A 27,356-nucleotide genomic window follows, 5' to 3' on the forward strand; every position below is an offset into this window, starting at 1 on the left:
TATTGGGTTTTATTTTTAGAAAAGCTATTTATGACAGATCTTTAAGGAAACCACTGACTCCAATGTTTTTGACACTGAAAACTCAACATTTTACTAGTATTAAAACATTTTAAATTTTATCATACACAGTACAAAATTGAAATAGGATTAGTTTTTAAAACGTACAGGCTTCAGGAGCCTTATTTTTCTTATTTCAAGTGTATATTGGCACCTCAGTGAATGAGAAAAATTTATAATGAAGGCCTTTTATTATGTCAGTACCAGAAGTACTTGTGTAGGATCCAAGGGAGACCTCCCTTCTAATGAATTTTTATTGTAAATAGTACAATGCTAATGTTTTTGATGTGTTATCCCAAAGGGAACTTAACAGAGTTTTAATAAGGATATTTTATCCCTTGCCTTCCTGTATTTTTTTTTTAAGATTTTATTTATTCATGAGAGACACAGAGAGAGAGAGGGGGGGGGGGAGGCAGAGACTTAGAGGGAGAAGCAGGCTTCCTGTGGGGAGCCTAACGTAGGACTCGATCCCAGGACTGAGATCACGACCTGAGCCAGAACTCAACCACTGAGTCACCCAGGCACTCTTCCTTCCTATATTTTTATCTTAATTTGACTGTGGTTAGATTTTTTAAAATGATGTATCATTATATATCTAGAATTTATCAAGTATCCTTTTAAAAAACATTTTATTTATTATTTGAGAGAGTGAGGGAGAAGGAGGGCATCTTAAGCAGATTCCAAGCTGAGTGGAGAACCTGACGTGGGGCTCAGTCTCATAACCCCGAGATCATGACCTGAGCCAAAGTCGAGAGACTGATGCTTAACCAACTGATCTACTCAGATGCTCCAGGAATTGATCAGATATCTTATATGTGATAGACATTTTCTGATCCAAACATGTCTAAGCCTTAAGACAATTCTTCATTATCTCCATTTCCCGGATGAAGAAACTGAGACTCTGATTAGTAAGATGAAAACACTGACTTCAGTTATGACTGAAGTTCAGGTTCGTGCAGCTCCATAGCCTGTCATACATGTTCTGCTCTGCAGCGAGAGAGTTCTGGTTCTTTCTGTGCAAAAGTGGTTATTGAGAAACAAGAGGCTTTACTCTGTTCTGAAAGGAACATTGTTGGACGGTCCTGCACCTCTTCCGCTGGTTTTTTCAGTGCTGCTACTGTCCTTCAGAGAGCTTTCCCATACAGAATAACCATAATTTGCCATAGCCTTTGGGTTCCAAAATGGGAAACCCGAGTAGGAGCCACAGTCTTCCTGTAAGCAACAGATGGTTACTGTTTAAATGAGGGTAAACTCTGGATCTCATCTGTGAAGTGATTTTAGTTTTTTTGTGGGGTGGGTGGGTTTAGAGGGTTAGTCAAGGGAACAAGCTGGTAACAGGATTGAGGAGGAGGAGGAGGAGGAGGAAGTAAACAAACCAAATTTGTCTGTAGCCTTTTCACTCTTAGATGCTCTTTAATCACAGTCTTGTGGCAGGTTGTATTTTTCTGCCCCCTCCTCCACCCCGAGCAGACGGGGAGGAATGAAGGGAGGACATGGCAGGCTGTTGAAATCTGTAGTGTGTTGGCATCCAGCAAGTGAGTTTTGCTGTGGGGTAAGTCCTGTGGCTTGTTTTCTGCCTTCGTGAATAGAGCCTTTCCATCTTTGCCAAGCCTGCAGTTAATGCGGTCAAGGGATTTATTATGAAATGTACTAAATCTTGGCATGGAGCTAATTGCATATAACAAGAAGCGTGCTAGAGGCTTGGACCTGAGAAGTGACACATGCAAAAAGCATTCTCTTTCTGATGCTGCTGAAAGAGGTTTTGTGTAGGGGAATGTCTGCATGTCTGCGCTTATTGCTAATGAGGTAACCCCTCACCCAAAGCATATTTCTGAGTTACTTGTTAAAATAAATGCAGAGTTCTCTCTTTCTCTCTTTCTCTCTGTATGAACAATTAGCAGTTGAAGAATGAATATTTATTAACCCCAACTCCGCTTCTGAAACTCTTAGTATATCATAAAAAGCACATCTATGGCAGTTTAGATTTCCTAATTATGACCCAGAATAATTCTTAGGAAAAGGTATAAAAGGCAACCAGAGAAGCTGTAATAGCTCTGTCTGCCATAACAAGATATCATAGAGTTGGTGGCTTAAACAACAGAAATTTCTTTTCTCCTAGTTCTGGAGATTGGAAGTCTGAGATGAGGGTGTCAGCATGGTTAATCTCTTGAGAGCTTTCTTTCTGGCCTGCAAATGGCTGATTTTTTACTATATCCTAATTTTGGTGGTTGAGGTGGGCAGCAAGCACGGAAGATGGAAGGAAAGGGGGTGAGAGAATTCTCTGGTGCCTCTTCTTATGAGTATGAATCCCATCATAAGGGCCCGGCCCCTTGCTTATCTTATGACCTCATCTATACATAATTATCTACCCAAAGCTCTGTCTCCAAATACTATCACATGAGGGTTAGGGGTTATATATGAGTATATATATATGAGTAAATATATGAGTTTGGGGGAGGGGGCATATTTCAGTCCATGGCAAAAGTGTTTAAAGGAAAAGACAAATATTGTATCTTTTTAAGCCCAGTGTAGTTCTTTAAAGCTTTACTTATTTTAAATTCAGTTTAAAAGTAATACTTGAATACTTGAGAAGTAAAAATTGTCTATTTTCTAATCCTTTTCTATTTTCACGAAGTTTTATTGTATGGATTTTCTTTTTATTGGGATATTTATATTTCTCACAACACCCTAGTATATGCATTGTGTGTAGTGGGTGCTTAATAATTGGCACATTAAAAAGTTAAATACTTTTAGCATTTTCCCATGGCACATACCCCTCATATCTTAATTTTCTGGAATGTGCAAAGATAAACCAGTAAAAGCTGGGTATACATGTAAATATACAAAGAAAAACCAACAAAACCATTGCATCCTCTTTTGAATATTATGAAAAACATTTTTCTGCCGATAATTTTCTTCCCTTTTGGTAACAGAAACTAGTTAACAAGATACATTTAGAAGATAAATGTTAGGTTTTATTCATATCTTCCTAGACTATAGTAATTTTTGTGTGCATGGAAAGCTAAGACCCTGATACTTAAAAAGTAAAAGAAGAGAGAATGATTGTAAAGGCTTCTGTCACATGGCTACACTAATCTTTTAGGTAGTAGTGGTTTTTGAAGTGGCAGTAATCCCGAGTTTAAAACAAAACAGTAGTGGCCACAAATTTCAGGCCTGGCGCAGCAAAAAGGAAGTGTGGAATGAAAGTGTTTGTACCATGTAGGGGGGAAAAGGTAACATTCAAAAATAGAACAGCAAAGAGATCATTTGTATGATCCTTATAACACTGCAAATTCATTAATATCTAGGGCTTACCAGATCAGTTTGAATTTTTATCAAGTGCCAGGAGTTGGCATTGATCAGGGTGATAAAAACCTGATGATTTACAGAGAGGGAATGGTTTGTTTGCTTGTTCATTCATTCATTCAACATTGATTTACTGAGGTTCTCCTGTGTTTGAGGCACCATGCCAAGCACTGTGACAGAGGATAGACAAATCATGGATAGCTTTTACCCTTGAGTACTTAATTTTGTATTTACTTAACTAATATGAAATTGAGTCCCTCCTACATATATAGTACTGTCCTGCCTCTTGGGACTGGAAAAACACACATCATTAAGAATGGTCCTTTTCAAAAAAGCTTGTGTCTCATCTAGGGAAATACACATAAACACATAATTGCTCTTAGTTATTAAGTTTAATAACTTGAGGTTTGGAGCCAGGTCTAAATAGAGGTTAACATTCAAGAGGAACATATGGCTTTCTGAACCATTCACTAAGTCTGGTATGTGTTGTCCCAGTAGTTCAAGAACTTGCTGCCCATAGGTGGTCTGAGAAACAGCAGACATGTGTCTACCTGAGAGAGATTACCAGAAACGCAGACTCTCAGGCTCTACTCCAGACATGCTGAATCTGAATTTACATTTTTTTTAAAAGATTTTATTTTTTGATTTGAGACAGAAAGAGAGAGCAAGAGCTAGGGAAGGGGCAAAGAGAGAGGGAGAAGCAGACTCTTTGCTGAGCAGGGAGCCCCATGTGACACTCGATCCCAGGATCCTGGGGATCCATGGGACCCCAGGACAATGACCTGAGCCAAAGGCAGACACCTAGTCTACTTAGTCACCTAGGTACCCCTGAGCTTACATTTTTAATAAGCTGTCTACATGACTCATTCACCTGTTGAAGTTTGAGAATCTTCAGTACACGGTTTGGCTCATATTCATAATTATGTGAGATGAAATTTTATCTAATCTTAAAACTGAGTGCCTTGATTTGCCTGTGCATTTTTTTGAACAAGCGTTTATTGAACACAAGGGTTTATTGAATGTATACCAGATACTGCACTGGGAGCTGAGGACGAAAAAAGAAAGTAATTTTTAACCACAGTTAATAGTTAAATAAATTATATGACCTATTAAAGAAGTAATTATATAAGTATAGAGAGCAAGGAAACCTTAGATAAGACATGATGTCTGAATTGGATCTTAAAAGATATGCAAGAATGTGTTCAAGAGGAGAGAGAGATTCTTCTCTCAGATTTCATTTATCTGTTGACTTTGAATAGGTGAATTACTAGAGATAGGTTTTTGAAAGTCTTTAAAAAATTTTAGGTAAACTTATAAGTCCAGGTTTGTGTATTTTGGTGTGTTTTGTCAATGGGATGAGTGTACAAAGTTTCTTATGATATAATGAGTCTTGGAGTTCAGTGTGAGTAATTTTATATTCTGAGCCTCAGTTTTTAAATCTGCGAAGTGGGAATACCAGTTCTGCAAGATTTTAGTGAAGGTTACAACACAAAAAAATTAGCACTGTGGAGTCTGATAGATTGTAAGTATTAATCATGATAAAAACAGTTTATTTTTTTCTTGACGTGTTATTTATGTTATCAAAAGGAAAATACAATAGTGTGATGTGTTCAAAATAAAAACATCCTCTATAAGAAGTAATCATCTTTTTTTATCATCTAAGACAGGAAAAGATTAAGAAGTGAGAAGTAATGAGTCATAATGTCCAAAAACCGAAAAAAATATTTTCACCTTCTCAAAAAGGACACTTGCAAACTTCACATTCTTTGGCTTTAAACTCTGTGCTTTGGTGTTTATAATCAATCCCAGCACAGACTTTCTCTGTCTATAGTGCTGGGCCATTTCAGTCCTTAATAAGCTTTACTCTGATGCTTTTAAAATATTTGAATAGTAAATTTGTGTGAAGTGGACTCTTCACCACGTTGTGTATGGGCTTCTCACGAAGAAATACATGCATATGTTCTTAGAGAAAATATGACTTTTCTTCTTTTTTTTTTTTTTATTTCACAAATTTGGGAAACACATTTAAGTACCAAGCTAATAAAGAGCAGCTGAGACTTTCTCACATACACAGAAATTGAAATTGGCTTTCTCTAATTGGTGAGAAAGAGTTGTTCTTTATTTAGTGCTCACGAACTGGGTTCACTTACTGTTCTTTAGCTGGAGTCTCACATGACTTCAGGCAAAATTTCTTGGTGCTTTTCCATTCCTATAAAATGGCCATCTGAGAACCACCAGTGGAAGGCAAAATGTAAATGGAAGGTATTAATCTGAAGACAGGCGAGGTGGGGGAGAGAGCCTATTGCTGTGTGGCATAGTCAAGAATGGATAAGAACGTAAAGTGGGCTGAGGTACAACATTTGAGTCTCTCAGTGAAATGTGCTACTCAAGGTAAACAGTCCATTTTTGTTGTCTTTGGCAGTTCTTGAGAACCTTGTCATGTTAATGTAGTTATTGAAATTGAATTTGGAAATTGTACTGTTACTCTCATATTTCACTTTAAAACAGTGCTGCTAACTCCCACCTTGAAAGGGCTCACATATATCTCATAAGCAGAGCACTGCTAATATTTTAGTAACCCCACAAGAAGGATAGTGAAATGAAATACTGTAAAAGCACAACTGACCTGCATTTTCTTTCCCCAGCTTGCTTGCAATGAGATGCCTAATGTAAAAATAACCCACTACCGAGTTCTCTTTACAAATGTGCAAATGGCACTCATTGTGTGTCAGAGATCACCCTGGGTCTCTGTGACCTTGGCAACATTTCAGGGATTACATTTTCACATGGATCAACTGTTTTTGAATAGTTTCTCCAATGTATTGGCACAGACCAGCTTTTTTTAAACAGTAAGCATTTATACCCCTTTTCCTACCTCACCAAACATAGCCAGTATGGCCTTTACAGAAGAGAGAGGAGGAGAGAGAAACTTTAACATTTATGTAGAAATTTCCACATAGTCTCAGGGCAATGTTGTGATACCTGATTTTGGTTTACGTTTGTTCCTTTTTTTAATTTAAAGGATTGGCTCCTTAAGAATTTCTTTTTGAGAATAGCTTATATCGCTTATTGCCCCCCAAGAGAACAGTCTAAGAGATATTTATAAAACAAGGCGTGTATTTTCTTTGACATATCTTTTTATCATTTTTCTACTAGGAAGGAGTTGTTGTTTTGACTTTTGGTTATTTGAAATTATTCGAAGAAGGCAAACTTGTCCTATTTCTTTAAACTGGGAAATCTGAGGCACTGACTACTGAAAGAGGCTGCTAGGTCTTGCTTTTTTTTGTACTTACACATCTTAGCATACTTCTTCAAATGGCTGTTTAAAAAAGTGAGTCTTTTGATCATTAGTAGATCTTAAAAATTTTGTTAAATCCATGATAAAACTGATTTCAAAAACTCTTGGTTCTCTAAGGATTAGGCAGAACAGTTATTTTCTCAGTGCCACAATATAGAAGAATAATAATTAAAAATGGTTAATATTGATGACCTAAGTCCTTTAAGATTTGGAGAGATTTGGTAGTATCATGTCCAGTTTTTCATGTAAACAAGCATCACAAAATTCTTTTCTTCTCTTGGTTTTACAGTTGTATAGCTGGTCCAAAGTTGAAATGTGTTTGTTCTTGAAAGAAAAATATCCCTCATAGCTTAGATTAATGGTGCTTCAAGACATGTTTATTCAAAGATGGCAGCAAAGAGGTGAGTAGGCTAAATGCTCTACATTAGAGATCATTGTGTCATACACAACAGATGTAGCCAGTGGACTGTTTATGTAGCTGCTTTCAATTTTTCTTTGATTTATAATCTATGAGAAAATTAAAATGCATGTCTCTTTTTTTTTAACAAGAATAGTGAGATTTTAGAGAAACATTGTTAATTCTAAAAATCAATTTGTGAAGAAGGTTTAGCCTGGTGTATTTCAGCTTTGATTTTAGATTATATATTCAGGTTCTTTCAAGAGGTGTTGCATCAGGCAGCTGGACCAAGCAAGGGAAATTATCTTCATTTTGGTATCTTAGAGGCAATCCTTTGGTTAAATATGAACATAGGGCACTTCAAAGTAATCATTAAAAATTATCCTGGTATTTATGAGGTATATGACTTTTGTCTTTCCTGAAGAGTATCAAAAATATCATATACACACACACACACACACACACACACACACACACATTTAAGTTTTAAATAAAGCAATCAGAATTTCCCCTAAACTTTTATATTTCTTTTGTGTTCAGTTACTAAAAATCATCATTTGAACATTCTAAAATAGGTAAAAGTAAATTGCATCATATACTTAATGCAAAAATGTAGGGTTTCTGTAGAGTTTTTCAAGAGTGCTTCTGGTTGGCATTTGAGTAGAATTCCAATGGTCACCTAAATGTATTTTTCAGCATGTGTTTTGTGACCACTCTTACTAGTATGAGTTTTTACATGTAACTAGCAATCTTTTAAGAAGGTTAACAGTAAAGATGTTCTGCTTCTAGAGATTTTTTATTTAATGATGTAGTCCTGGTTAAAAGCTCTTTGGAGATTTGTAAAAAATGTATCTTACACTAAAAGATGAAAACAAATAATACCTATCTTTAGAGCTTTGAAAAAAATGTTTATCCTCTTGTTATATTGAAGTTGATCTAACTTTTCAAATTAGTGACATGTATATCTGTGCATGTATATACGGCACATGAGTGTAATATTCTTGACCGTGAAATCTAGACTTGATAAACAAAACATCTGTTCCAGTACAGAAAGAGAAAAGTTTGGGAATGTAGTTTTTTTAATTGACATTTGATAGTTGGTTTTATGTAATTAATTGATCTTTTGATGCTCTGAGTTTTCTGTATCTAAAAGTTCAAAATTAGCTCTAATTTGAGCATGATTTATTTATTTTTTACCAATTAATTATGATTATCATTTCTTTATATTCTACCGTTAGGAATTTATTAAGCTCAAAACTACTTTAAAAAAAGCCTCTGTAGAGGGTATTTATGAATATAAAATGCCTATGAATTGATTCTACCATCTAAATGAGAGTATAAACATTTTGAAAAAAACCCCATAAGTATGTAACTATAATACACTTTCTGGCATACTTAGGTTATGTTGTTTTCATAGTTTTGCAGGAGTTATTTTTTCATTTGTTCAATAAGTGAAATTATAGCCATAAACAAATACTTGGCAAAAAATGTTGACTTTTAGAATATGAGAATATATTATGAAATGGTTAAGCACCAAAGCTAAGACATTATTGTATGGGGATGTTTGGACCAGAAAATTAATATCAACTATATACTGAATCAAAAATAACTGAAATGAAGAGATGGCACTGATTTGAACAATCAGGTAACTCTTGTGTATTTTTTTGTGTGTAGTAGGCAATATTTATAAAAGCCTGATTTGTTTATACTTTGGCTTACTCATGAATCTGAAAAGGTAATAGGGGAACCTGAGATATTTTATCTGATAAGATTTCCATAGTTAAGTATCAGCTAGTCAGAACAGGTTTTGAGGCCTCAACTTGTTTTTTTAAAGCTTTCTGGTAAGAAGAACTGTCCACTCCCCACAGCTAAGCCTGCCTCTGCTGCTGCACCATCATGGAGTTGGGGATTCAGCCCAGTGTGAAAGGGCATGACGTGCCTGTTGTCCCAGCTCTTCCTGCTTATGTAGGACGACCTTGAGTGGACTTAAAAACTTGTGCTTCCAGTGTAAATAAGTGATAGTAATATCTTTTCCAGCATGACTCACAGAGATTCAGAGTCATTGTAGATGATGTGATACATTTGAAGGCGTTTGGGAGTTTTGGCTGGTAAAATATTATTCTTATGTCTTCTAAACATTCAGAAAACTGGAACATTTGTACCTGCCAACTATCCCTTTTTCAGCATCCCACCTTCAAAGTGTCTTGTGTGTTTTAGTAAAAATCGAAAGAAGGAAAAAAGTCAGCTATAATCCTGTATATTCTTTCTGGTCTTTTTTTCTATGCATTTTAAGTAGGAAAAGGAATAAAGTGCATACTATTTTGTATGTTGCTTTATACATGTATTATTATATGTTTTTTTCCAAATTCTTTTTGATTGTTATTTTGGATGGATGTACACGATATTCAGCTAAAGTGTTACGTTGTGGTTTATGTAACTCTTCTTCTATATTTGGATATTTATTTATTTATTTATATTTTAAAGATTTTATTTATTCATGAGAGACAGAGAGAAGCAGACACATCGGCAGAGGGAGAAGCAGGCTTCCTGCGGGGAGCCTGATGCAAGGCTCAATCCCAGGACTGGGATCACAGCCTGAGCCAAAGGCGGATGCTTAGCCACTGAGCCATACAGGTGCCCCTACATTTGGATATTTGGATTACTTCTAGTTTTTTACATTATGGAGAAATGCTATAAGGAATATCTTATCTATAAAATTTTATCTGATTTTGGTATGTGTTCTTAATTCTCATTCTTAGCAGTGCAGTTCTTGAATCTAGGGGTAAGAGTACTTTAACATTTCTCATAATTACTGAGAAATTATTTTTTTGGAAGACTTTAAATATAGATTAAAGTTGCCTCCCTGGACTAGGCTTCCTCTTGGGTTACACACTTGAAAACATTCGTCCTTTTTTAGGTCTAGTTCTTTCAAAACCCCTTTCTAGATTCTTCCTAAGCACAGTTGAAGAGAATCTCTCATTTTCCCCAAGTGGTGGAGGACCCCTTATCCCTGTTTTATTAATTAATTTAATTTAATTTTTTTACTTTTTTATTAATTTAAATAGAAAATTCAATATATTACCCTAATATGATAGCAAATGTAGTTGTTTTTTTTTTTTTTTTAAAGATTTTATTTATTTATTCATGATAGTCACACAGAGAGAGACAGAGAGGCAGAGACACAGGTAGAGGGAGAAGCAGGCTCCATGCAGGGAGCCTGACGTGGGATTCGATCCCAGGTCTCCAGGATCGCGCCCCGGGCCAAAGGCAGGCGCCAAACCGCTGCGCCACCCAGGGATCCTGCAAATGTAGTTGTATAGGTTCCTGAGACTGCTGTAGTAAATTACCACTTAAAACAAGAAATTTATTTTCTCAAAGTTCTGGAGACCAGACATCCAAAATCAGTATCCTAAGTTGAAATCAAGGTATCAAGCAGGGCCACATTTCCTCCAGATGTTCTAGGAGAGAATCTTTTATTTGCTCTTCCATCTTCCAGTGTCTGCCAGCATTCCTTGATTTGTGGCTGCAGCACTCTGATCTCTGCTTCCATGGTCACATTACTTCCTCTTTTTCTGTATGTGTGAAGTCTCCCTCTCCCTCTGTCTTATAATGACACTTGTGATGGCATTTAGTGTCTACCTGGCTAATCTGGGATAATCTCCCTGTTGCAAGATCCTTAATATAATCATATCTGCAAAGATCTTACCATGTAGGGTAACAATCACAGGTTCTGGGTAATAGGACCTGATACTTTGTGGGGGGTGGGAAGAAGGCACTATTTAGGCCCCTATGGTAATTTGTTACTAAGATAGGTAAGGTATTTTGAGTAATTATTAAGGCTTTTCTTTAAATCTTATATATTGTTTAGAGCAAAGCATCTGATACCACTGGAAATGACATAGTTGAATATGAAGTGTGAATATGAATGTAATGTCGTGAAGAGCTCTAGTAGTGTTCTATCTTAGTATTATGTGACCTATGAGGAAAGGTGGTATATTTATATTTATTGGGATAAAACAAAAGACCTGATATTTTATGACTGAGATTCAGCACACTTTTTATTTGAAATGGGAGATTTCCTAATAAAAATTTATGAAAAATTGGAAAAGTTTATTATTGCCACCATCAAAGTTAATACAGGTATTAAAACTTTTCCTTTTGAAATCGGAATTTTTGTATTGGAATTAAATTGGGTGGTTTTTTTTGTTTTTTTTGTTTTTTTCCCCATCAGTACCTTTGACATCAACTAAATTTTTCTGTTTATGGTACAGTTAAAGTTTCAGGTATATATTTTTGATGATCCATAGCAGGCACAGAGCTTGTTATTCAAATTGCTACTGTACAGTTCCAGAAAATAGCAGGTTGTCACTTCTAGACTCCCAGTATGTGAGAGAAGCTCAGGGAGAGTGGGAGAAAAGGCAAGGGTGAGAAATAACCTGCCAGTTCTAATCTTTAGAACCTTTGCATAAACAAGATTGGAATGAAAACAGTGTTTTTTTTTTTTAATTTGGAAACCTGTAACATATCCAATCATAACATTCCATGCTGAGTGCATGTACACTTTTAGAAAGACACCACACTGTAATGTACTAGGTCCCCAAATCTGCTTCAGTACTGGCTTTGTGTATAACTTAAACTTCAGACGTCAATAGGCTAGATGGTGTATTTTTATATTGCATCCAGTAAAATGGAAAGAAAAGGTAAAATAGCCAGCAAAATATAGTCAGCATAGCAATAGTAAGTTTTAAGAACATTCTACATGTTGATCATAATGTTGGGTCCTATATTTGTAGTACAGAATCATAAAAGCACAATTTAAGTTTTCATATATATATACAGAGATATTTAGATATTTTCAGTGCTTGGTATCAGCTAAATATAATGAATATGTGCTAAAAATGAGGGCAGAGTTCTGAGAAAAAAAAGTTTACAACAAAAAAAGCAATCTAAAATAAGCTCAACATCCTTAACCTGATTATTTTGTTCAAGAATGCAACTAGCAATAGTTGAGATAGCAAAGAAGCTATTTGTAATATTTGAATAGTGGAAGTATTAACTGATAAGTTGATTGCTTCCTAGGAGATAGAAACAATTTTATTATATTGTTATGGTAAATTTTGGAATCAGGTTTAAAAAAGAGAGTGAATGCTTCTAGGCAATTCAAAACATGCTCCTGGTCCACATCTCTGGAATCTGAAAGATAATTTAGAAAGAAAGAAAGAAACAAAAAAACAAAACACAACAACAATGAAACAGAATACCTAAAGTGGCCTTAAAAATATGTTCTAAGACTGTCACCACGCCTCCACTCACCCACCCCTTGATCCTATCCTGCACACTTCCACATGAAAAGAAGAATGAAATCTTACAACACCAAGGGGCTCAGAGCTTGGAAATCCTTGGGCTGAAGGCCAGTTAGGTATACTTTGCTATCAGTGTCTTTGTGGAGTGGTCAGGCTCATTATAGCTTAAAACTCACAGGAATATTCTCTTCTTCCTAGATGCATTGGGCATAGAAAAGATCCAGTGTTTTTTAAATTGAGTGTGTGGCAGTTATGACATCAATTTAATGGGTCTCAAGTAAACAATAGTTAACTCAAGTTAAAATAGAAAATATCAATGCTTCACATGTAAGGATAAGCATTTTTTTTTTGGGATAAGCAGTTTTGTGGATTTTGTATTTGTATTCTGCAACATAATGCATAGGTCTTCTAATAAACTGTTCTTGGATCTCTCTCATTTGTGGGGATGGAGTGTGTAATAAACCATCAGACTTTTGTGTTCAGATATTGGGAAGGGTAGAGCCTGGATGGCAGCTTATTACTTCTCACAGATAAATAGAATGGGAGCAGATACAAAATCTTCTGAAGGTGGTACACTGTAGTTGACATGAGTAGGAGATTTTCTTTGTATTCTTGACCAGTTTCTTCTGAAATTATGGACTCAGTCAACTCAGAAAGTTGTCTATAATCTAGGAAGTAGAATTTAAAACAGCAATGGAATGGCACTTTATACTGTCAAATTGACAAAAAATAGTATCTGATATTTCTAACATTGGCCTGAGTGTGGCAAGAGAAGAATTATTTTCTATTACGTTGGAAAACAATTTGACATATCTTAGTAAAGTTGAAGATGTGTGTATCCTCTGACCCAGCACTTGCATGACTATGGCCTACTCTGGAGGAAAGAGCTTTCCTGCCTGCGCACAAGAACATTTGTGCCAGGGTGTTCATTGTACCATTCAGATGAACAGATAGATTGATTGATATAGGTAGACTTTGGTCTCGATCTAGCTATATACATACATATAATATAGATGATATATGATCTCTGCTTTATTTGGTTCAGTTTTAACAATGGAATGGTTAAGAGGGTAACCTGAAATTCTTTGTTTTTTTTTTCTCAATCCACTCTCTGCAAACTGTATGTGCATGCACATGAGTGTGTAAAGAAAACAACCTGAGCACTCCCTTGTTGAGGAACAAATAACTGAGATTTATTTATACTGTATATACTTTATAGCAACTGGAATGAATGAGTTAGATCTTCCTGTACCAATGGGATACATCCAACAAAAAATGCAGGCAAGCAAGCAGGCGAGCTAGCTGAGCTGGCCCACAGAGAAAATAGAAGAAAAGCAAACTACAAAGAATTTGTATAGTTAAATGCTATTAAACTTTGACCCACAAAATACAATAGTTATCTATTATATCCAGGCATCCATACCTATTAAAATAAAAAACCTTAATGGGGGATCCCTGGGTGGCTCAGCGGTTTGGCGCAGGCGCGATCCTGGGGTCCCGGGATCGAGTCCCGCGTCGGGCTCCCGGCATGGAGCCTGCTTCTCCCTCCTCCTGTATCTCTGCCGCTCTTTCTCTCTATGTCTATCATAAATAAATAAATAAATAAATCTTTAAAAAAAAAACCTAAATGGAAAGACTACTCTGAAGATTATCTGTGGAGAGAAAAGGGTGGTGGTGGTACTTAGGGGGTGTTTTAGCTATTATCTATAACATTCTATTTCTGGAAAAAAAAGATTCTTCTGAAGCAAAAAGTACAGAATGTTAATATTTGATAAATGTGGCTAGTAAGCACATGAATGTTATACATTTTCTCAACTTTTCTCTTTGAAATTTTAACTTAAAATGTCTATCTTATCTTTAAAAAGTAGAATCCTTTAATCTTTGAGTTGTAGATTAATTTGTTGGAATTTTTTATCTCTTTGAATACATTCACTTGTAATTTAACATATTGAAGAAAATGTAAACTGTTTATATCTCAGTGGTCTCATTTGGTGATCTTTGCTCTCCTAGGCTTCATTTCAGTGAAGAAATGGTTAAGAGCAATGAAAATGCTTTGGTTTTCTGTTCTCGTTTATTCTCAAATCAGTCTTTTCAAATTGTTTAATACAATTTCTGCCTTTCTCGTATGTTCACTATTACGGAAGCTCTGAGAGGGCTGGGATTTTGATATTTGGCTCTCAGGCATCTAGAGTTTAATGTCTGGCACACAGTAGGGTTCGGTAATAATTGGTGCATGAATGAATAAAAGGATAAATAATCTCTGGGTGTGTGAATGCTTTTTCACTGCCTGTTAGTTTATGCATGTGACATGACTGGTGAAAATTATATGCCAAGTGAATTTACTGTAAAAGACATTGTGAGATACTTCTATACTAATTTTTCTTTACTTGCCTCCTAGAACTTAGTCGTTTCTTTCTCAGGGTCAACGTGTCAGCTACCCTTCTGTGAAAGATAAGAACCAAATTACTCCCACCCTTACTCCTTTATTATACCTTTTACCCCTTTTTTATGTACCTCTTTAATATCTTTATTTCTTTTTTATGCCTTTCTGATTAAATCTCAGTTAAGCTTAGTATCCATCTGGACACAGTAGGATGTTTGTTTATACTTGTATCTCTAATGTGTCATATGATTTCCACTTTCTGTGTATTTCCTGTTCTTGCTCTTCTATTATCATGTTTTGAATAGTCTCAACAATGTGTACTGCCTTATTTTAATTTGAAAAAATTAAAATGACATATTATTTCCATAGAAAATTATATTCCTATAAAGTTGTAGATTGCTCACTCTTTTTTTAAACGTAGTTTATTTAAAATGTACCTGGGATCCAGTGTTTTTAAAAGAATTCAGTTTGAATTTTATGAAACAAATGCTTATTTAGTGTTACGGGTTGAGTTGTATCCCCCCAAATTCTTATTTTCAAGCACTCACTCCTAGTCCTCAGAATGTGATTATTTTTGGAGATAAGGTCTTTAAAGTGATGTTTAAGTTAAAATAGTCATAAGGGTGATGCTTAATTCAATATGACTATCCTTCTAAGAAGAGATTAAGACACGTATAGAAGGAATACCACGTGAAGACACAGGGAAAAGACAGCCATCTGCAAGCCAAGGAGAGAGACCTTGGAAGAAATCAGCTTTGGGGGGGCTCAGCGGTTTAGTGCCACCTTCGGCTCAGGGCGTGATCCTGGAGGTCCGAGATTGAGTCCTGCATCGGGCTCCCTGCATGGAGCCTGCTTCTCCCTCTGCCTATGCCTCTGTTTCTCTCTCTCTCTTTGTCTCTCATAAGTAAATAAATAAAATCTTTAAAAAAAAAAAAAGAAATCAGCTTTGGGGCTCCTGGATGGCTCAGTCCTTAAGCGTTAAGTGTCCGCCTTGGGCTCAGTTCATGATCTCAGAGTCCTGGGATCAAACCCCATGTCAGGCTCCCTGCTCTGATGGGGAGCCTACTTCTCCCTTTCCCTCTGTCCCTCCCCCCTGCTTGTTCCTGACCCTCTTTATGTCCAATAAATAAAATCATTAAAAAAATACAGTCATTAAAAAAAAAGGAGAAATTAACTCTGCCAACACCTTGATTTTGGGCTTGGAGCATTTAGATTGTGAGAGAATAAATTTCTGTTGTTGAAGCTACCCAGTCTGTAGGGTTTGTTACGGCAGAAAACTTGAAAAATAATACACTTGGTAAAGTGCAGAAATACATGAACATTTACCTTTTATTTCGTAAACCTAAACTTTAATACATAAAACCTGCCTTATGTATCTTAGGCAAATATGGAATCCTATATTAAGGAAGTTAAAGAATGTCATATTTGTATTCTGTACAATAATACTTTGTTTACATAGTTCTTTATACTTTAAATAAATGTCATACAGCATCTCATTAGATAGTAATCTGATATTAGTGACCTGCTTTAAAATATATTTCAGTGCATGGCAATATTTCAGTATATATGTGGCCATATCACTTAGAATACGCTGTTCAATTATAATTAGTGCCTATAATAGTGACTTTGCATGACTAGTACCTTTCAGGCACTTTGCCTCCTCAGATTTCATGTTAATTTTATTCCCATATTCTAGGAAGTGGTAAACAATGTATATTAACAATGTAGCAAACAGGAATGCAGGCTATCAAATTAGCTCAGATTTCTCATTCCTTGCTTCAGTTAACTGGTAAATAATATTTACTGCACCGGGTTTGTAGTAAGTAGTTATGCTGGTTTCAGCTTAGCCACCCTAAGTGTTTTGTGAATTGCTAGTGAGAGAAATCAGAGATTATAAAATTTTGATCAGTGGTGAGCATTCCTTTGCTTCTAAAATGGAAGATGTGATCATCATTACTTTCTCTGTTAGCAGGCATGGAGGTCAGTTCATGATTTTTAAGATAGATTATGAAACTTCAATATGAAAAAGATTGGTTGTGAACCTGGTCACTTTAGCATTGGTTTGATTTTACTATACAACGTGGCAAATAACAAGAAAAGCCAGCTCAGATTATTATATTGCTCTGTTACTTGTTTTTCCTTCATCATCCTTCAGAATTCTCTGTGTCTGCTTCAAATGCCACAAGAAAATATTTTATCTTGTATAAAATAGTCTACCCTCAGCTTGGGGCACATTTTTTTTTTTTTTAATAACTCTGAGCTTGGAAGTCTTGGAATCTTTAATCCCTATTTTCAGAAGACACCATAAGATTTATTTTCAATAAGTAATTTTAAAATAGACTTCTTCACTTACCTGGTATAGTATTTGTGAATTCCTTTACAAACATTTTTCAAAGATGGGGACATTTTTTCCTTTGGTTTAAGATGGTCATGATGGTTAGTGTCACGGATTTCTTGCCTAACCTAGTATCATGAGTTAATTTAAATCAATTTTCTCATATTTACTCATTAAATAGCAAGTTATGCTTTATTTTTCATTGGACAGCTTTAGATAGACATAGCAAATTTCCCACTTTTAATCCTATTTGGAATACACAGACTTTATATCATTTAGCATTACTTCTGTATTCAGGCCACTAGATTACTAATGCAGAACAGTTAATAGTTTAAAAACTTGAGTTCTTAAAATAAGTTTAAAGCTTAAAGGCAACTCTGAATAACTACAGGTATTGTTTATATCAATTTATCAGTGAAAATTAACTATATTTTCTCTTGACTTGGATTTTATGAAAAGCAGGTCTCTTCTAGCTAATCAGATCTTATATTTACATAGCCTTCCTTCAATATTCCACTTTTAATTACCTCCATTATACATGTACCCAAAAGGTAGTTGGTGTGATCCTGTTGCACATTCTGTCTTCCTTTGCATTCCTGGCGGCTGAGATGCCAAGGGCTCCCTGCACAACATGCCTACATATGCTTGGCTGCTACAGCTTATTACCTGTGGGCCAAATTTATCACAGTCTGGCATGGGCACGTGGGCAGGACAGTAATGTCTCTCTGATTTTCTTTGTGTTTGTTTACATTCCTGTCATGATGAAAAATTTGGATTTTTTTATATTTACTAAGAGAATGATGATATGTTTTACAATTTAAGTAGTAGAGTTTAATTTTTTTCTCTATCCATCACTGTTTTTTCATTTATGTTATTTCCCTTTGGGAAAGTAGTAAGCTACAAAGGAATACTTAATGTATGGTAAAATTAACAAAGTAATTTTGGTGATTTCAGCTAAGTATTTCACAGTTCAGATTTGTTTTTGACAAGGAAACTTAGTTTCTGCTCAGCCAAGATTTTTCTGTTCTGAATAGTGTTTGGATGTAATTCACTTTATCTCCAGTGACCATACTTTTTCCTGGCAGCTAAAGCTGAGTAACCCTTCAGGTTGATATTTTCTTCCTGTAGATATTTTGATAAATCAATCAGTTTTGAGTCAAGTCTAGTTGATTTGGGAACCCACATGGGTAAATGCCTTGAAAATGCCTCTGGGGACCAAAGTAAAACTGAAACTTTTTTTTCCTTTGGTTTTGCTTGATATTTGTTATTTTTGTTATGTCAAAAAAAAAAAAAAAAAACAGTTCAAACACCACTGTATTTCAGACCAGGCATTTGCGTTTTATATGGGCAAAAATCACATAAAATACTCACACTAGAGGGGCAACAGCCAAAAGCAAAAACATTTCATGACTCACAATTAGTATTCCTGACTGTTCATCCAAGAAAGACACATCTTTTCATTTTACATCTCCCTGGTCTGGATCTATTAATGTTGAATTCAACACTTGAGGACAATCATATATCTTTTATTTTCAGTTTTTAGAGAATAGCTCACATTTTGGCCTCTTCATACAACCAAGATCTTGTGTTGTGATTTAGTCAATTTATGGGTTTTACAGAACAACTTTTGAATTCTAATCTCTGCCAGGATTATCCCAGCTGTAAGCAAGTAGATATCTGAGTGTTTTACCTGTTGTCACCTATGAGTACCTCTTGGCATAATGTTCACATCATAGCCCTTACTTTCCAATCAGTATCTCTGGGGTGTGTGATAGAATTAATCACATAGGGAGGTTTTTCAGAATGCACATTCCTGTGTCCTTCCCTAGATGCCTTGCTTTGGAATGTTGGAGGTGGTAGCTGGGCATGTGCCATCTGGAAAACCTCTCAGTGTATTGTGATATATTCCCATGGTGTAGAGACTTTCCTATGCCATGTGACTATACTGGAAACGCTGAGTGTGTGCCACTGGCAGTACTCCAGGGAAACCTCACCTGACAACCTTGAACCAGAGACAAGAAGATATTTTTAGTAAAAATTGCATCTTCTAGACTGAATCAGATTTGATAGTATATTGGAATCCCCAAATTTTGTAAGGGTAAATCTAACATACTACTTAGTGTGGCTTGTATTTTATTTTATTTTTTATTTTTACTTATTTATTTTTTAAGATTTTATTTATTTATTCATGAGACACAGAGAGAGAGAGAGAGAGGCAGAGACATAGGCAGAGGGAGAAGCAGGCTCCATGCGGGGAGCCCAATGTGGGACTCGATCCTGGGTCTCCAGGATCACACCCCGGGCTGATGGCAGCACTAAACCGTTAAGCCACCGGGGCTGCGCATGGCTTGTATTTTAAACACTACATTTGAATTTGGCTTTTTGGTCACTTTTTAACTCATGCAACAGCATTATTTCGATCTTCTTCTTAAAATATTATTATCTTCTGTTCTCTGATGCTCTTCCCTCACTGTTATCTTTCTGCTATCAGCATCTTAGGCTCTCTTGCTTGCCTTCTCATCCTAAAACTCTATAATATTTGTTCAGATCAACCTCCTTTTTTTCCACCCTACACCATTATCTATAATGATCTCAGCCTTTCTCAAGGCTCTTTGTACCATCTGTTATGGCAATGATCCCCAAATTTTATCTTCAGCTTTAATTTTATTGTAAGTGGTAATTCGTTTCAATAGTTCAGTCTTGAGTGAAGGATAGGCTGGCTGATGGCTATCTGCAGATGAAGACAGGACTTTTCATCACATTCAGTGGTGCCTTATTAATGCATTCATGTCAGATATTTTCTCTAAAAGAATTATGAAAAACCCATATTTGTTTTATCAATTTCTCCATGTTTACAGTTCTCATCTTCTCGTAATTTTATTCTATTGGTTTTCTAGGACTGCTTCTAAGAAATTACCACTACATTGGTAGCTTAAACAGCAAAATGAACTTTCTCATAGTTCTGGACACTGGAAGTCTGAAATCAAGATGCTGGTAGGGCCATGCTCCTTCTGAAGGCCTAGGAAAAGAATCCTTCATTGTCTTTTCCTAGCTTCTGGCAGTCCTTGGCATTCTTTGGTTTGTAGTGGCTGCACTCCAGTCTCTGCTTCCACCTACATGTGGCCTTTTTCTCTTGACTCTCTCTGTGTCCTCTCTTCCTCTTATAAAGATACACACTGCTGGATTTAGGCCCATGTTATCCACTGTGCCCTCATTTAATTATTTCTGCAAAAGACTGTATTTCTAATGTTCTGAGTGGACATGAAGTTTTGGGAAAAAATTTGGACACTAACCCACTCACTGTAGGCTTATCCATACCAAATATCCAACACAAGAGGCAGCTGTCACATAGAGCTGAGGGCAAAATCTAGAAAATGACTGCCAGACTCTGCCACTTAAGTGTGTGTGGCTTTGAGCAAGGTACTCACTTGCTCTGTGCTCAGCTTCTTCATGAATGAGATAATAGTGCTTGCCTCATGAAACTGTTGTAAAGATTAAAATATTTAACATATGGAAGGTGTCCAGAATAACAACTAACACGTTTGAGCAATAACTGCATCAAGTCTTCCTGTGTTAATAGGCCTTGAAGGTGCTTCCCAGAAAACTTACTCTGAGCTTCACTCCTCCTTCTCCCTCCTCATCTTACATAGTATTTAGTTGTTTCTCCTTCTCACTGTAATGGTTTGTGAGGTGTTGCAAGAGGGAGACAATAGAGCAGACAGCCTTCACACGCCTTCAGGGTCAGTGGTGGCTCAGCCCATTCGGAAGGCCCTGCACGGCTGAATGGCTAGAGATTGTGGGGCCCATTGTGTCTCCAGGTGCCTGTGGTTGCAGGGGATCCCTGGAATGTTAATTAATTTTCATATTTCCCCTTAAGTTGTTTCTGTAGCTGGAACAAAGCATTTCTGAGCTGGGTCCCAAAGAGGCATTCTCATTCACTAACACCTTCTCATAGGAAACCATACTTGAGGCTTTCTTGTCAGTTTTAAGAGCCTATAAAAGGCATTGTAGGTTCACAAAGCTTGTTTAAAATCTACTTTTAAGCAGGTTTGGTGACATATTCACACTAAAGATTCTGGGGTTACTCTAGACCTTGTGCCTTAAAGGCAGAGATAAGTTTATAGCAACCAAGAGACTCTGATATAAGGGAAGGTACTCTCATCTTTCCTCTTGAGAACCTTCTGGCCTCAATAGAAGTGATTTCACTTCAAAACATGCTTTATTTCATATTATTCTCTGCAGTACTTTTTCTGTAAAATTATTTTTTTTTAATATTTAGTTATTCATGAGACAGAGAGAGAGGCAGAGACATAGGCAGAGGGAGAAGCAGGCTCCCTGTGGGGAGCTTGAAGAGGGACTTGATCCCAGGATCCTGGTGTCACGACCTGAGCCAAAGGAGGATGCTCAATCTCTGAGCCACCCAGGTGTCCCTTTTCTCTAAAACTAAACATACCAGGTATCTCAGGTGGTAGCAGTGCCCTGAGCTTACATTGGGACTCCAGGTACATTGGGACTCTGAAGTAAATTCAAGTCCTTTGAACTCTTTTCTGCCATTAGAGACCAGTGGCAAAAAAGGACACATAATCATGCCAAGTAATTTATATATGTAAACATGAGTACTCAACATAATTTGTAAATGTATGTAGTTTAGATGTAATTGCTAATTTCTACTGAAATTAGAGAATTTAAAATTTTAAATAATTTAGCTATAAAATTTACTGATGAAGAAAACTTATTAAACTGACTCATCTAGTACTTACAACAATCATGTATGCTGTTCCCTGCTTTTTACCTCATTGACTTGTTTTTGGATATGTGATACATACTAATTTATTCAAAACAGACTAGTTTCTTTGTATAGTGGAATGAGCTGAGAAAAGCATTCATTCATTCATCAGTGTTTATTTAGAGTGCAAATTTCACTGACTTGGTGCCCGCCTCTGAGATTCAAATTTTTCCTTAGTGAATCTAGAAGAGAGAATTGATATATAAACCATTAAATTACAATATAGTGTGAAAAGGACAAGAGATGGCAATGATTAACTCTATCTAGGAATGAGGGTGGGGAGAAGTTTGCCAAGAGGAGGTTACACCTGAGCTGTGTTTTGAAACATAAAGCTTATTGGCTAATATGAACAAAGAATGTGCCATTCTTTGTAAAATCTCATGGTGTGTTTAAGAACTATAGGCAATTTGTTTTTGCCAGATTTTACAATGTATGGTTCAGTTTCTAGTAGCTGTGGTCTTTGGTGTAGTTTGTAGAAATGCAGAAAATTTTATTGATCTCATGATATTTACCAAAGCATTTGTAGAGATAATACAATATTAAATTATTTAATACTTGCACAAGTGAATGTAGATTAAGCCTGATAACTGATATCCCAATATGAGAGATTTGAAAGGTACTAGGTAATACTATAGTCATAGCATTTTCATCCTCCCTTTAGTCCTCCCTGTATATCTACATAATAACATATTACCATGAAATGGTGGCTTACCATAACAGTAACTCTTGATCTTGAGCAGTGGTAGGAGGGTATGTCCACATGGAGGGGTTTATTTGCCAAGATCAGTCTGGTTTTTGTAATAGATGAATCTCTAAAGACAAATGGATTAACACTCTAGATATTTATTTCTTGCCTAAATACAGAATGAGTTTTTGACTGGTAATAAGGTAGTGGGTGGGAGGTTAGGCAGGAGGGAGTGCGCTTGGCTCCTTATAGTTGCTCGGGGATCTAGGCCAACAGATGCTTAAACCTTTTCAGCATGTGGCTTCCAAAATTGCATTGGGGGTTCTCCAGCCAAATGCCATATAGGAGAAGTGAGAATGTTGAGGAACTCTATCAGATTTTAATTTACCTGGGACGTCTGGGTGGCTCAGTGGTTGAGCACCTGCCTTTGGCTCACGGCGTGGTCCCCAGGTCTGAGATCAGGTCCCGCATCAGGCTCCCTGCATGGAGCCTGCTTCCCCCTCTGCCTATGTCTCTGCCTCTTTCTTTCTGTGTCTCTCATGAATAAATAAAATCTTTAAAAAAAGATTTTAATTTACCTAAGCCCAGAAGTGACATATATGTCACTCTGCTTATGTTCCCTTAATGAGAATCAGGCATAGGGCCCCGCCAAAATGCACAGGAGTAAGGGGAATGTGGTCACCTGCTGGACCACTGCTTCTTGACAACTCAGTGCTATTGAAGATAACAACACATCTTTGGTAGATGACTAGAGGTCTCCGCAGCGAGGATGTATTAAAATTTCTAAGGAGAGTAAAAGGGTTTGAGAAAAATTTCTAGCTTGAGAATGCCCTGCAGGTGATTCTGGGATGTCCTATAAAGGCATTTTTCTCTTCTTACCTTATTCCAGTATCAGCCAGACATATTCCAATGCACATAAGGATCTGAAATTTAGGGAGGTAAAGTCTTAGAATTGAATGTTAAGTTTTGATCTAGTATTTCATGCACATCATTCTGATTTAGTACATGCTTTATTTTTCATTATGTACATGCTTTAGTTATTTACTTTTTTTCCAGCCAATTTTCAAAGCCAGTTTTCCTTAAAATTGTTCAGAATTTTTGTAAGTCTTGGAAAAAAATACTTTTAAATGCATTCAAGAATATATATGGCTTTTGGGAGAGGTGCAAATCCTTGGGTTCATGAGGATTTGATTTAATTTTTTTTTACTTGAACATAATTTTAGTTACAGCTAGTAAAGATCCCATTAGGTAATAATTTCCAATGTATTATATAGCTCATAAGCAGAGATTGTGCTTTCTATCTCCATTTCAACAACAGATGCTGTGACCTACATTATTAAGTTATAAACTTACTTATCTCAGAGGCAGTAATGATTCTTTTAAGATTACTAACAACAGCAGTAACAAAAAACTCTTGGAATGAGATGCAGAATTTCTGTCACTGCCAATAATTTTTTATTTTGAAAAAGTCATTTCCTTTTGTTAACCCTTATGAGAATTGGGACTACAGCAGTCAATGAGATTCATAGTAGGACAGGTTTGAATCACAAATTTCCAGTACTCTTAGAATCGTATGTAAACTTTGCTTTCTTAAGAGGTTATGTTAGAGTGGTAAAGAGATGTGCCAAATAATAGGTGGTGTTTAGAAGGTAATTTCTGGTCACCATTCTGTTGTCTTATGTTCATTCTCACTAATTAGTTCATTCCGTGTGTGTGTGTGTGTGTGTGTGTGTGTGTGTGTGAGAGAGAAAGAGAGAAAGAGAGAGAGAGAACCGGAAACTATGTTTCAGGTTCTGTGATAGGTGGTAGATGGTGGGTACAAAATGCTCTCATGGAGTTTATGTTTTAGTGTAGCACTTTTCAATAGAATTTTTTGTGATTTTGGAAGCATATATCTTTATTGTTCAGTGTGGTAGCCACTGGGCACATGTGGCTACTGAATATTTGAAATGCAGCTAGTGTAACTGAGGAACTGAATCCTTAATTTTACTTAATTACAATTAGGTTTATATAGCTGCATGTGCTGGCTACTGGCTGTCTTATTGGACAGTGCAAATTTAGTGGAAGATATATATTATTCAAATAATCACACCACAAAATGTAAAATTGCAGTACTAATAAGTGGTATGAAGGAGACATGTATGATGCTTTCAGAGATGTGGAGGTTTATTTGATTTATAGAGGTGGGTCATTAAAGGGTTGAGTTTGAGTGATAGAGATGGAGAGAAGCAGACAAATTTGAAGGATGAGTAGGGTATGAAATGGACAGGATCTGGTGATTGGAAAAATGGGAGGAAGGTAGGTAGTTTCAAAATGATTTCTAGATTTCTTGCTTATACAACAACTGAAGATATGGAACTTATTCATTAAGAGAGAGAGTGCTGAAAAAGGGCCAGATTTGTGGGTGAAGCAAATGAGCTTGGTTTTATAATATTGGGTTGAATATATAGGCTTGAAACACAGAATTTTCATTTGGGTCGGATTGTATATACTTGGTAATTGAAACTATGAGCTTGATGATAGATAAGTAAGCATTCAGGGAAGAAGGATGATGAATTCTGAGAGAATTGAAGAGTTTATGAACTCGAGGTTCCAATGAACTAAGAATTGTCTTCCTGGATACTGTTGAATAGTAAGTAGGCTTGGAGGAGAGAAGTTGATGGTTTCTTTAAGATGTTTGAATAAGTGATTCTTGAGAAAAACATTTGGAATTGATGATAATATTCAAGATCTGCCAGTAGAAATACATTTGGGGAATATAAACAATAGTGAAAGGGAATAAAGAGAAAAGGAGAAAAAATGAGTGGGAAATATCAGAAAGGGAGACAGAACATGAGAGATTCCTATCTCTGGGAAATGAACCTAGGGGTGGTAGAAAGGGAGGTGGGCAGGGGGTGGGGGTGACTGGGTGACGGGCACTGAGGGGGGCACTTGATGGGATGAGCACTGGGTGTTATTCTATATGTTGGCAAATTGAACACCAATAAAAAATAAATTTATATATAAAAAAAAAGAAATGGATGATACAAACAAGAGGTGGTGGTCATGGGGAATAAGGGAAAAAGAGACCATACAGATTAAAGTGAAAACATATTTAATCCCATTTTGACTAAAAAGCTGTCTAAAAAACTTATTAGAATTGTAAGGTGTTAACATGTACCTCATAATGTACATATATTTAAGTAGTAATACATTACACTATAGGAAATGCATTTGTTATGGCACATAATAGAGCTAATGATTATATAATATCTCTTAGGGAAGTTTTGATAATTTAAATTGGAAAGTTTGCTGTTGAAGGTGACTTCAGAATGATTAGAGATAATTTACTCCAAATTTAAAAAATTTATGTGACCTCCTTAATATTAGCAGGTACCAATAATAAAAAGCCTTTAATTTGCATTTGTAGCTTTGAAGGTATTATTGTATATTAAGTCACCTGTCCATGCTTTGAAATCTTTAAAACTGAGTATTTGGATCATCCATCTTTCATTGGCATTGACTGTTTTTAGCTGCCCTTTCCTTTTTCCCTTCCATTTTATAATTAATTAAAACCACAACCTGGAAAGAACATGAATTATTTGAATTCTACTTTGGAAAAAACCACTGAAGTTTTAATACCTTCAGGGAAATTGATAGTTATCAAAACCATTTTGAATCACTATTTCTGAACCAATTCTCACCTCTTCCCCCCCCCCCCCCCCATCCTTGCAAAAAATACACTGAACTTGATCTTTCTAGTTTGGACTAAGTTGTAAAATATAACTAAAATTATTTTTTAAATAATTTGAGTATAATTTTACAGATTGACAAATGTTAGATCTTCTCTTGACTCTAAATAAATATTTTTGAAATCAAGGCACATTTAATTAACATTATAAACATTAGTATAAAGAAATGATGTAAATGAAAGTATAAAGGAAAATACCAACTTTCAGTTATAACCTTATTTGATTATTTCTGTTACTTCATAGTTGCCACTTGTTTGTATATATGCACATTTTATCATCTTATCAACTCCATAAATAATAACAAAAGGATTTTTTCAATTAAAATTATTGTTTTTTTAAAGGTTTTATTTATTCATAAGAGACACACAGAGAGAGGCAGAGACATAGGGAGAGGGAGAAGCAGACTCCCTGTAGGAGGCCTGAAATGGGACTCGATCTCAGCACCCCAGGATCACGACCTGAGCCAAAGGCAGATGCTCAACCAGTGAGCCACCCAGGCGTCCCTCAATTAAAATTATTCTAGAATGAAAGATACTCTTCTTTAGTTTTTCTCAGATTTGTGTTAGGAAATTCTGTTAAAACTGTATAAATATATATATCTCATAGTGTTTTAGTAAGAAAGCAAATGCTTTATTCTTATGTGTAGGCTCATCTTAAATGGTGGATGTAGCAAGGGGATAGTTTTATTCAGTATTATTCATAAGAAATGCAACTTGTATCTTTAACATATTTAAACTTGACATGAGCTTACTCTTTGAGGAGTATCTGGCTATTAAGAATATGTCCTTGCCAGTTAGTAGTATTTTAGCTTCTTCTGGATTAGGCCACTTCTGGTTGACTTATTCTTTTTGGTGTAAAATACTCAATATTTTATTTTCTCTTAACCTTTCCCTTGTTACTCAGTAAATGGCATCTCTACCTGTCACGCAGGATTTACTTCTGTGACAATGATTCCATTCAGTATTCTCTCCTTTGTTGTGAGTTCTCTGCTATTGGGAGCCTGATTTGATTTAAATCTATACATATGTCTGTTGAGGGGTGGCAGGTCTTCTGGGTAGACATGTAGGTATGTACC

General features: G+C 36.0%; 1 protein-coding gene and 1 long non-coding RNA gene across 3 annotated transcripts in view; one reads left to right on the forward strand and one right to left on the reverse strand.

Moving 5' to 3' along the window:
• BMPR1B (bone morphogenetic protein receptor type 1B) overlaps nt 1-27,356 on the forward strand; it is a 393,829-nt gene that overhangs the window by 129,427 nt on the left and 237,046 nt on the right. The window lies entirely within an intron of this gene.
• Nucleotides 1-27,356, reverse strand: part of LOC140623713 (uncharacterized) — an 81,641-nt gene that overhangs the window by 34,656 nt on the left and 19,629 nt on the right. Inside the window, exons 2-4 of one of the 2 annotated variants that reach the window (XR_012023272.1) lie at nt 23,430-23,473; nt 22,578-22,677; nt 21,964-22,047 (exon numbers count right to left, since the gene is read on the reverse strand). This is a non-coding gene — a long non-coding RNA (uncharacterized lncRNA). Of the gene's footprint in view, nt 1-21,963; nt 22,048-22,577; nt 22,678-23,429; nt 23,474-27,356 lie in introns of those variants that run through there. The other variant, XR_012023273.1, reaches the window with a different exon arrangement.

The sequence above is a fragment of the Canis lupus genome, chromosome 33, assembly GCF_048164855.1.
Source record: "Canis lupus baileyi chromosome 33, mCanLup2.hap1, whole genome shotgun sequence".
NCBI classification, from domain to species: domain Eukaryota; kingdom Metazoa; phylum Chordata; class Mammalia; order Carnivora; family Canidae; genus Canis; species Canis lupus.